Consider the following 12,126-nt stretch of genomic DNA (forward strand, 5'->3'; position numbering starts at 1 on the left):
CTTTCCCTGTGCAGAATCTTTTGAGTTTGATGTAGTCCCATGTGTTCATTTTCTCCTTTGTTTCTATTGCCTTAGGTGATGTATCAGTGAAAATTCTGCTGCATATGATGTCTGAAATTTTGTTGCCTACAGTTTCTTCTAGGATTTTTATGGATTCATGAGTCACATTTAAGTCTCTGATCCATTTTGAGTTTATTCTTGTGTATGGTGTAAGTTGATGGTCATTTTCTTGCATGTAGCTGTCCAATTGTCCCAACACCATTTATTAAAGAGGCTGTCCTTACTCCACTGTATGCTCTTGCCACCTTTGTCAAATATTAATTGAGCATATTACCTTGGGTCCACTTCGGGGTTCTATGTTCTGTTCCACTGGTCTATATGCCTGTTCTTGTGCCAGTACCAGGTTGTTTTGATTACAGTGGCTTTGTAGTATAACCTGAAATCTGTTAATGTGATCCCTCCAACTTTGTTCTTTTTCAAGATTGCTGTGGCTCTCCGAGGTCTTTTTGGTTCCATATGAACTTTTGAAGTATTTGTTCTAATTCTGTGAAGTATGCCGTTGGTATTTTGATGGGGATCGCATTGAATCTATAGATTGCTTTGGGTAGTATGGACATTTTAATGATGTTAATTCTTCCAATCCATGAACAGGGTATGTGCTTCTACTTTTTTATATCTTCCTCTATTTCTTTTTTTCAATGACCTGTAGTTTTATGCTAATAGGTCTTTTATTTCTTTGGTTAATTTTATTCCTAGGTATCTTAAGTTTTTTTTTGCCGCAATGGTAAATGGGATTGTTTTCTTAGTTTCTCATTCTGTGAGTTCATCATTGGTGTATAAGAATGCCATCGATTTCTTGACATTAGTTTTGTATCCTGCTACTTTGCCAAATTCATTTATTGAGTCTAGTAAATTTTTGATGGAGTCTTTAGGGTTTTCTACGTATAGTATCATGTCATCTGCGAATAATGAGTTTCACTTCCTCCTTTCCAATTTGCATCCCTTCTATTTTTTCTTCCTGTCTGATTGCTGTGGGTAAGACTTCCAGTACTATGTTAAATAAGAGTGGCGAAAGTGAGCACCCTTGCCTTGTTCCTGTTCTTAAGGGAAATGCTTTTAGTTTTTGCCCATTGAGTATGATGTTGGCCGTAGGTCTTTCATATATGGCTTTTATTATGTCAAGATATGATCCCTCTATTCCCACATTGCTGAGTGTTTTTATCAGAAATGGATGCTGGATTTTGTCGAAGGCTTTTTCAGCATCTATTGATATGATCATGTGGTTTTTATTCTTCATTTTGTTTATGTGGTGTATCACGTTTATTGATTTGCAAATATTGTACCAGCCTTGCATCCCTGAGATGAATTCCACTTGGTCATGGTGAATAATTTTTTTGGTGTATTGCTGGATCCAATTTGCTAGTATTTTGTTCAGGATTTTGGCATCTATGTTCATCGGGGATATTGGCCTGTAGTTTTCTTTCTTTGTAGTGTCTTTTTCTCGTTTTGGAATTAGAATTATGCTGGCTTCATAAAACAAGTTTGGAAGTCTTCCTTCTTCTTGAATTTTTTGAAATAGTTTGAGGAGAATGGGTGTTAGTTCTTCTTTGAATGTTTGGTAAAACTCCCCCGTGAAGCCATCTGGGCCTGGGCTTTTGTTTGCTGGGAGAGTCTTGATTACATCTTCAATTTCTTCTGTTGTTATTGGTCTGTTCAAGTTTTCTATCTCTTCCTGGTCCAGTTTTGGGAGACTATGTGTTTCTAGAAATTTGTCCATTTCGCTTAGATTGTCCAATTTGTTGCCACATAATTGTTCATAGTAGTTGTTAACGATCTTTTGTACTTCTGTGGTGTCAGTTGTTACTTCTCCTCTTTCACTTCTGATTTTGTGTATTTGGGTTCTCTCTCTTTGTTTCTTGGGGAGTCTAGCTAAGGGTCCATCAATTTTGTTTATCTTTTCGAAAAACCAGCTCTTTGGTTCATTGATCCTTTGAATTGTTTTTTTTGGACTCTATGTCATTTATTTCTGCTCTGATCTTTACTATTTCCTTCCTTCTACTTGCTCTGGGGTTTTCTTTTTGTTTGCTCTCTAATTCTTTAAATTATGAGGTTAGATAGTCTATTAGAGATTTTTCTTGTTTTTTGAGGTAGGCCTGTCGTGCTATGAACTTCCCTCTCAGAACTGCTTTCGCTGCATCCCATAGATTTTGTGTTGTTGTGTCTTCATTTTTATTGGTTTCTAAGAAGTTTTTCATTTCTTCCTTGATCTCCTCGGTAACCCATTCATTGTTTAATAACATGCTATTTAGCTTCCATGTGTTCCAAATGTCTTTGCATGTTCTTGTTGCAATTGATTTCTAGTTTCATGCCATTGTGATTTGAGAAGATGCTTGATATGATTTCAGTCTTCTTGAACTTGTAGAGACTTAGTTTGTGTCCTAACAAGTGGTCTGTCTTTGAGAACGTCCCATGTGCACTTGAGAACAATGTGAACTCTGTAGTTTTGGGGTGTAATTCTTTGTAGATATTTATTAAATCCATTTGGTCTAGTGCTTCATTTAGAGTCTCTGTTTTCTTGCTAATTTTTTGTCTAGAGGATCTATCCAGTGATGTCAGCAGGGTTTTGAAATCCCCTGCTATGATTATATTGCTATCGTTTTCTCCTTTGAAGTCCTCCAGAAGATTTTTAATATATTTTGGTGCTCCTATATTGGGTGCATATATATTTATCAAGGTTATATCTTTTTGTTCGATAGATTCTTTCAATATTATGTAGTGACCTTCTTTGTCTCTAGTTATGGCCTTCATTTTGAAATCTATTTTATCAGATACAAGTATTGCTACCCCAGCTTTTTTTTTCTTTTTGTTTGCTTGGAATATTTTTTTTCATCCCTTCACTTTCAACCTATATGAGTCTTTTGTTGTGAGGTAGGTCTCTTGTAAACAACATATAGATAAGTCATGCTTTCTTATCCAATCAGCTATTCTGTGTCTTTTTATGGGAGCATTCTATCCATTTACATTTAAGGTGATTATTGATATGTACTTATTTATTGCCATTTTTGTTTAGTGTGGTTCTATTTTTCTTCCTATTTCTCCTGCTAATTACAGCAGTCCTTTTAACATTTCTTGCAGTGCTGGTTTGGTGCTAATGTATTCCCTTAGTCTTTTTTTTTTTTGTCTGGGAAGCTCTTTATGTGACCTTCTATTTTGAATGATGGCCTTGCTGGGTAGAGTAGTCTTGGGTTCAGATCCTTGTTTTTCATGACCTTGATTACCTCATGCCATTCCCTTCTGGCCTGTAGTGTTTCTTTTGAGAAGTCAGCTGAGAGCCTTATGGGGGTTCCTTTGTAGGTAACCTGTTGCTTCTCTCTTGCTGCTTTTAGGATTCTCTCTTTGTCTTGAATTTTTGGCACTTTGATTACTATGTGTCTTGGTGTGGGCCTGTTTGGGTTCTTCTTACTTGGGGTTCTCTGTGCTTCTTGCACTTGAATGCCTTCTTCCTTTACCAAATTAGGGAAGTTTTCTGTCACTATTTCTTTTTTTTTATATATATATATTTTGTTCAGATAGAGTGGGTGGGAGAGAGAGAAACATTGACGTGAAAGGGACACATCGAGTGGTTGCCACCCACACGACCCAGCCAGGGCCAGGGACGAACTGCAACCGAGGTACATGCCCTTACCAGGAACTGAACCTGGGTCTCTCCGGACCGCAGGCCAACGCTCTAACCGCTGAGCCAAACTGGTCAGGGCTGTCACTATTTCTTTGAATATATTCTCTAACCCTTGCTCATTTTCTTCTTCTTTGGGGACTCCTATGATGTGAATATTATTACGTTTTTAGTTGTCCCACAGTTCTCTTAAGCTGTTTTCCTGTTTGTTTGTTTTTTAATTATTTTTTTCTTTTGATTTTCTTATTGGTTGATTTTTTTCTACCCTATCTTTTAATTCACTGATCCGGTCCTCAGCTTCCTCTACTCTGCTATTTAGACTTTCCAATGTGTTCTTTATTTCTAATATGTCATTCATTATTTCTTCTTGGTGGTTTTAATTTCCAACTGATTTTCAACATTTCTATATCTTTACTCATGGTGCTCTTGTCCTTCCACATGCTGTTGAGCTTCTTCAAGATCATGGGTCCGAATTCTAGTTCCGTTTACTGAATTCTAGTTCTGCACCTCATTTATCTCATCTTCGGTAGAGGTCTCTTGTTCTTTCATTTGGCTTTTGTTTCTGTGTTTCACCATTTTGGCTGTCACAGTGGGCTTTAGAACCTGCCAAATTTTCCCTGTGGATATTGGTGTTCTGCTGTTTGTGGCTCCCTCTCCTGGGTTTGGATGAGGCAGTGTGGACTCAAGTTAAACACCACTGTCAAGTCTTACTTTCCTGGTTAGAATTGCTAGCCCACGGAATGGTAGTTGTTCTCTAGCTTTTTGCCTAGAGGCCATTAATAGTGGTCACCTGAAGAACCTTGGTTTCTGAGTTGAATGAAAAACTCCCACAGGTGCTCAGTGTAAGAGGATTTCCTGATGGTGGGGCAGATGCTGGTTGTTAAATGGCCTCAATTAGCATTTCAATGGCCATTGGGTGGGGTTGACTCTCTGAGGGAGGGGCCACCGCCTCTCCCCAGGGCCCTGGGAAGGAGTAAGATGACCTCAGTCCTGTGTGGCTGCAACTCAGCAAAAGCTCTGAGGGCCCTCTAAATCCCGAGTGACCCCACACAGTTCCAGTCCTGTCTGCCCTCCCTCTGCAGGAGCCCAGGGTGAGTGGCTGCTGCTATTTTAGCCTCTGTCCCGGCTCTGTGCTCTGGAGCCGCTTGGGAGTGTAACCGTGGGTGCTGCTCCCAGCCAAGGGCGCAGCTCCCAGCCAAGGGCAAGCTCTCAACTGAGGCCGCAGGTCCCAGCCGATGCCACCGCAGGTCCCAGCCGATGCCACCGCAGGTCCCAGCACAGGCCACTGCAGACCATGGGCTCCCTGCCCTCTCTCATGTCTTCGAAAGCCTACCAGGATTGAGTCAGTGTCCCTGGTTATGTGGTCCTCCAAGCTGCTTTTTGGTTGTATTTTCCTGACGATTTGTCTTTATTTTCGTTGTAATTCCAGTTTGGTCCTGGGAGATGGTCTGTGTAGCTTCCATTCATTCACTCTGCCGCCATTTTCCTTCCCTTGCCTATTTTTTAAATCTTTTAGCCTTAATGAGATATAATTGACAGGTAAAAATTGTATGTATTTAAGATGTACCAGGTAATGCTTTGATATATGTATACATTTTGACATCATTAACATAGTAAGGTAATTAACATATTCATCACCTCATAGTTACCTTTTTTTGTGTGTGTGTGTAAATGTGAGAATAATTTAGATCTACTCTGTTAGCAAATTTCAAGTCTACAGGACAATTTTGTTGACTATCGTTACCATGGTGTACATTAGGTCTCAAGAATTAGGTCATCCTACATATCTGAAGCCTTGTACCCTTTGACCAATAATTCCTTGTCTTCCCCATCCTGCTGCCCCTGGTAATAACCATTCTACTCTCTGATCCTAAGAGTTCAACTTTTTAAGATTCAACATATGAATGAGAACATGCAGTAATTGTCTTTCAGCACCTGGCTTTATTTCACTTAGTATTGTGTCCTCCAGGTTCATCTGTGTTGTTGACAATGACAAGATTTCTTTTTCTTTTTTTTGGTGCATGCCTCGAGCTCCTAGGGCCTAGTGGGAACTGAACCCAGGACTCTCTGGCCCTCAGGCCGACACTCCAACCACTGAGCCAAACCAGCCAGGGCCAAGATTTCATTTTTTAAGGCTGAATAGTATTCCATTGTATTTCTACATACACCACATTTTTTTTTTTTATCCATTTTTCTGCTGATGAACACTTAGCTGGTTTCACATAAGGTGGAAGGTGATATTTCATTGTGGTTTTAATTTGCATTTTCCTGGTAATTAATGATACTGAGTATTTTTTCATATACCTGTTATCTTCTTTTGAGAAATGTCTATCCAGGTCTTTGTCTGTTTTTTAATTGGGTTATTTGTTTTTATTCTATTGAGTTACTTGAGTTCCTTATATATTTTGGATATTAACTCCTTATCAGATGGTTAGCAAATATTTTCTTTCATTCTATAGGTTGTCACTTTACTCTGTCGATTGTTTTCTTTGCTGTGCAGAAGCTCCTTAGTTTGATGTAGTTCCATTTGTCTATTTTAGCTTTTATTGCCTGTGCTTTTGGGTTTATATACCAAAAAAAAAACCAAAAACATTGCCCAGACCAATATCAAGAAGCTTTCTTCCTCTTTTCTTCTAGCAGCTTTAGTTTCAGGTTTTATGTTTAAGTCTTTAACCCATTTTTAATTGATTTTTGTATATGTGTGAGAGAAGGGTCCAATTTCATTTTTCTACATGTGATTATTGAGTTTTCTCAACACCATTTATTGAAGAGACTGTCTTTTCCCCTTTGTGTGTTCTTTGCGCCTATGTCAAAGATCAGATGAATATAAATGTGTAGATTTATTTCTAAGCTCTCTACTCTGTTCCATTGCTATTACATATCTATTTTTATGCCAGTATTATACTGTTATGATTACTATAGCTTTGTAGTATATTTTGAAGTCAGGCAGTGTGATGTCTCCAGGTCTGTTTTCTTATTTGAGATTGCTTTGGCTACTGTGGATCTTTTGTGATCTCATATGAATTTTAGGATTGATTTTTCCATTTCTATAAAAAAGGCCATTGGAATTTTTGATAGGAATTACATTGAATCTGTAGATCATTTTGGGTAGTATGGACATTTTAACACCTAATTCTAGATAGAAGTCTGTTAAAGAAAGAAATCTTTAAAATTTAAATTCCACACTTGACCACATTGCTTTAGTATAGGAATGTTATTCTAGGGCTTAAAGACATTTTAGTAGGAAGCTAATGAAGTAATATAATCACAGATAAATGACTGAAAAAAATGTACATTTAGACAATACTTTCATGCTATTTTCTGTATGATATGAAGAATATGTTAAAATAGAGTCCCCAAAATTGCTAGAGTATCACTCAAATATTTGTGAAACATGTAAATCTAAAGAAAAAATATTTGTTTATGGCAGATGGTCTTAGAATTATTAAAACTGTTTAGCTAGATGTCCTCATCTCTCTTTAAAGTTATTGCTGAGGTTTATTTGGTGGGAGGTGGTCGGGTGGAATTCCACCACCTTGGGAGAAAAAAAATCAGATTAAATGGTTTGTTTGTGGAAGAAGCCATTAATTTTTCCATTTAACCCTTATCCCTTCATCCCTTCCCCCCCTTTTCCTGTAAGTCCTCTCCCTTCCATTCATCCTCCAAAAAGGAGGTGTGGATATTTTGAAAAGGAAGCTTCTTTCTTACACGCTATGAATTTTGCCTACAATGGGCTAATTGCCAAAGCAGTTGGCCACCTGTGGGAGTAATTAGTCACTTGTCAAACCTTCTGAGGTTAGTCAATTGCAGTTGCAATTTATTATACACACAGTTTTGCATCCACAAATAACTATGGCTGTTAAAACCACCCATAGAGAAAGAAAAGGCTGGGCAGAAATTTTGAAAAGTTGGGATATTGTTTTACATTTATAAATGAAGCTTGGGTAACATTCAGCTATATTCTTTTTATCCCAATCCAGAGAAACTGCAATTTGAAATGCTGAAATAAAAGTATTTTAAAGTTATCCTACTTTGAGGGGTGAGCAGGAGTCAAGGACATGTTACCTTTGTAATTTTACTTGATAAACTAAAAATGAATCTTGACTGGGTATATTAAGATTTTAGTTTTCTGTAGTACAAATGTGTATAATATAAAATGAGCCACTTTATATTTAAAGTAATTATATCAAGAACTGTTTTCTCATGGGTGAACAGCAATGTGGATAGCAGCCATCTTGGTTAACCATTCTATTGTTAATGTGGTATACTGTTTATGATTACATCCATGGAAGGTAGTCTCCATTCTACTAGTTAAATTAAATATATTTATCAATGGCTGCTATTATCAGTCATGCTTCTTGGGAAGCAAAGAGTATATAAAACGTTGAGCAAAAGATAATTCAGGTAATTAGTGTGTGTGTGTGTGTGTGTGTGTGTGTGTGTGTGTGTGTGTTAGGAACAGGCAGGTAAAAACTAGCATGCAAATATATCAGAATTCTCTTGAGTAAAGGAAAAACAACCTCGCCCAAGTTGCCTTAAAAAATGAAGGGTATTTATTAGTTATTGAATAATTTAAAAATATGGTGTGATAAATGTGAGACTTTTTCCCATAGCTTAACACTATCTCCAAGGTCCAGTTTCTTTACATTTTTCTGCTCTGCTTCCTGTAGTGCCTGCTTCCTCCTGGGGCTGGTTCCCACCATGACTCTCAGAGAGGAATCATTTTTCCAAGATATGCTAAGCAAGTATTTCCTTAAGTATCATACGCCCAGACTGAATCATGTGCTCATCCCTAAAGGAATCACTGTAGCTAAGGGGATGGGATGCACTAATTGGCTTAAAGGCCAGTAGCCCACTTCTAGGGACAACCCTGCTTAAACAGTATGGATGGAAAATCTGAGACCAAGGTAGGTAGGGGAAGGGGGAGAGGGATGCTAGCGGCAACAGCTACCCTCCACAACAAATAATAGCAAATTCACATAGCAACTGACACTATTACTGCAGTAGTTATAGGTGCCATCAGTGCTGATACTTCTAGGAAGCTAAAGAATAGAAACATATTAGAAGGGCTTTGTGATTTACCATGTTACTAAAAAGTCGGTGGCCACCAGCATTTATCAGTTAGCTTGTGAAGGCTCTGCTTGATTTTCAGACCATGACTCTAGTTTACCAAGAGAAACAACTCGGAGGCAAATCTGAGGGGAGTATATACATATGAATGTATATACAGTTGATCCTCATTTGCAGATTTAGTATTTGTGAATTTGCCTACTTGCCAAAATTTATTTGTACCCTCAAAATCAAGACTTGTGGCGCTTTCCGTCGCAGACCTGTGAAAATGGTGAAAACTTTCAGTCATGTGAAGTGCAGGCTTCCAGCTGAGGTTGAACGTGATGACACTCTAGCCTTCCTGTTTGGCTCTCACATGGTAAACAGGGATCCCATTCATGGTCTATTCAGTGCCATGAGTTCCCCAATTTTGTGCTTTTTTGGTTGGTGATTTCACTGTTTAACATGGTCCCCAAGCATAGTGCTGAAATACTGTCTAGTGTCCCTAACACAAGAAGGCTGTGATGGGTCATGAGAAAATTCGTGTGTTTGATAAGCTTTATTCAGGCATGCATTATAGTACTGTTGGTTGTGAGGCCAGTGTTAATAAATCCACAGTATGTATCAAATAAGGTGTCTTTAGACAGAAACATGGGTAAAATAAGGTTGCATACCAATCCGTTGTTGAAAAGACTGTGACCAGAGGCTCATAGGAACTTAACTTTGTATTTCCCCTAGGAGCAATGGGTTCCCAACTTGCTAATTCAGTGTTAATGGTGACTTTATAGAGCATAACGTGGGCAAATAATGAGAATTGATGGTGCGTGTATGGCTGCACTTAAACAAATGAAGAAAATATTATCTGGGTCCAATATCCAGGAAGGGACTTAACTATAAAATTCTAGTATGTAAAAGTATAAACAGTTCATTTTTATTCCTGTTAGTTGAAAGAAATGAGTTCAGAGTTTCTAAGTAGTCCATTTGAGGGCCATACCCAATCTATCTGCAAGCTACATTTCTCTTCACCTGGATCCTTCCAACTATATCCTCTCCAGGTGCTCTGAAGTTATAGGCTAGGACTTAGAGGCGTCCACTGAATATTGAAAGTTAAGTAGCATCAGCCTCATAGGATATAATTAAAATAAACACATGGCGAAATGCATAGCCTTGTCACAGACCACATTTTTTACCTTCCTCACCCTAATACCCTAAATGAAATGCAGGAAAACTTTGAGCTGGAACAGGAGACCCTAAGAGTGAGCCCCACCAAGTAAATGGTGATGGGTAGTGTGAGGAGGTGTCTTCTGCATCCGTGGCTCTGCTTGCATCATTCCATTTGACTTTTGTTTTTCTCAGGCTTGGGGCTGTGTTGCCAGCAGCAAGTATGCTGACTGAAAACTGTCACAACAGCGATCATTACAATCCGGGAGTTGAGTTTGACTGGAACATATGTCTTCAATTTTAATAGCTCAGCTTCCCAGATGCCCTAAAGGAGAATATTGCCTGAGAAGGAGCTTTTCATGTAAGAATAATTTGTGTTAAGTAGCTCAGTGATCTGTTTGTTAGGTTAGAGCTGACAGTTTGTTTATATTTCTAAAGGGGTATGATGAATGGGGGAGAAGTTGATGCTAATTAGCCTAAATTGTTCCTAAGAATGTAGAGGGCTTTGCCAGTTTCATTGTTTCTGTTTCTTTGCACATTTTAAATAATTGAATGGAGCTCAGACCATTCATCATAATATCAGGCAAGATGGAAATAAATGAATTTAGCACGGGTCCACATGTGTGATGGAAGATGTCACTTTATGGGGCAATTAGATGAGACATCAACTTGGGGCTATGCAGACTATTCTAATCCATTTGCATAAAAATATCAAACATGAATGTTTTCATATACTCCATTAATTATCTCTGTCATCATAGGAGAATATAGCCCTTCTTTCAGAAAACCCACCTACCTGCTTTAAAGAAGTAATGCTGTGGTATGACATTTTGGCCCTTGGCTTCTGGACAAGATCTGTGGCTATCTTTTCTAAGAAACTGTCTTCCCCTCCCCCCGATGTCATCAAATACCACTAGGAAACCTGCTTGAGGATGGGCTCAGCACCTGGCCAGGTAGATAATAAAAAAAGTGGCAGAGGAACATTTTTGAAAGTTGGGAATCATATAATGATGTGAACTCTTACTGAATTCCACAATAAAAGCAAATGTACCAGTAGGGCATATTTTAGTTATTTCTCGAGTTGTCATGTGTTCATTTCTCAAATATGCTGGGTTACATGGTGATATGAGGAGAAGCCTACAAGGTAACTTCCTATCTGAGTTAAGCCAGCATTTCCTGTAGGTAATAAGGTTAACATGAATGGGTTATTTTATAAGACTATAGAAAAATATATATGTGATATATGCATTGTTAACACACATATTTTGAGAATTAAAATAACAAAAATGAAACTAAATTTAGAAAGTCTATGATATTTTTCAACCTTTTAATCCTCATTGGAGGCCATTCTTTTTTAATTTATGCACATAAAATACCACAGGAAGAGATGGTATAAATTTGTGGACTGTGGAGAATGAGTGAACATTTTTGAATCAGGATCTTTAAAAGGGGTGAAATTTGAGTATGATTAAGTTAGGAAAAAGCCTCGCTCACAGCGGAAGTCAGAGACTCTGTATACATTATGGGCATGTCATGGCTTTTAAAAAGTTATGTTAGACTTCTATACAAATTGTGAAGGAATTTGTATAACCCCAAACAAAATTCTGTGTGGTTCTGAACTTTTCCAAAGTTGAAAAAAAGAGGGAGAGCAATAATACTGGTTAGTATTCTGATCAGAAGCAAGCCTTCCTGTTGGGTGGGCCGGTCACTTTGCACCGCGTGGGAGTTTTCTTGGTCACTAGTTTTCTCAGAAGGAAATGATCCCATGGCTTATGCTAGCCACGTTTATGCATATATGCCCTATAATTGGCATTTATTAAGGAGACCTTCAGTTTGATGGATGACTGTCAGAGCCGAGCCTGCTGGCTTTGAAGAGAGTTGACTTTGCTTGAGTTTTGTTATATTAACTCATTAGAACTCTGCACTACTTCAACCCGCTCTTTGTTTACTTACTTATAATTAAGATTTTTGAACAATCGATTTTCAGAGACTCGGCAGGGGCCCGTTCTCAACTCAGAGACTTTGTCTGACAGAAAGGTATGCGACAGAACATATATTCACAAGAAGAACCCCTGAGTATTAAAATAAGGTTTTTTGTACTCACTCTAGTTAGCTGCCCAGTTTTCATTGATTTTAAACATAAAATGATTTATTAATTTATCTTCACTTTATACCATTAGCTGCATGATTCTTCAACTTTTTAAAAAAGTGAATCCGACAAAAACAACAGCTGCAGAAATATT

At 38.0% G+C, this 12,126-nt stretch overlaps 1 protein-coding gene across 21 annotated transcripts in view; it reads left to right on the top strand.

Moving 5' to 3' along the window:
• Window positions 1-12,126, top strand: part of SLC25A21 (solute carrier family 25 member 21) — a 463,129-nt gene that overhangs the window by 33,007 nt on the left and 417,996 nt on the right. For 20 of the 21 annotated variants that reach the window (XR_004958936.1, XR_004958935.1, XR_004958941.1 and 17 more), the window contains exons 8-9: window positions 10,079-10,244; window positions 10,645-10,836. The gene's annotated coding sequence lies outside the window, so the exon portion shown is untranslated. Of the gene's footprint in view, window positions 1-8,343; window positions 8,362-10,078; window positions 10,245-10,644; window positions 10,837-12,126 lie in introns of those variants that run through there. The other variant, XR_004958954.1, reaches the window with a different exon arrangement.

This window comes from Molossus molossus, unplaced genomic scaffold (genome assembly GCF_014108415.1).
Source record: "Molossus molossus isolate mMolMol1 unplaced genomic scaffold, mMolMol1.p scaffold_m16_p_1, whole genome shotgun sequence".
Lineage (NCBI taxonomy): Eukaryota > Metazoa > Chordata > Mammalia > Chiroptera > Molossidae > Molossus > Molossus molossus.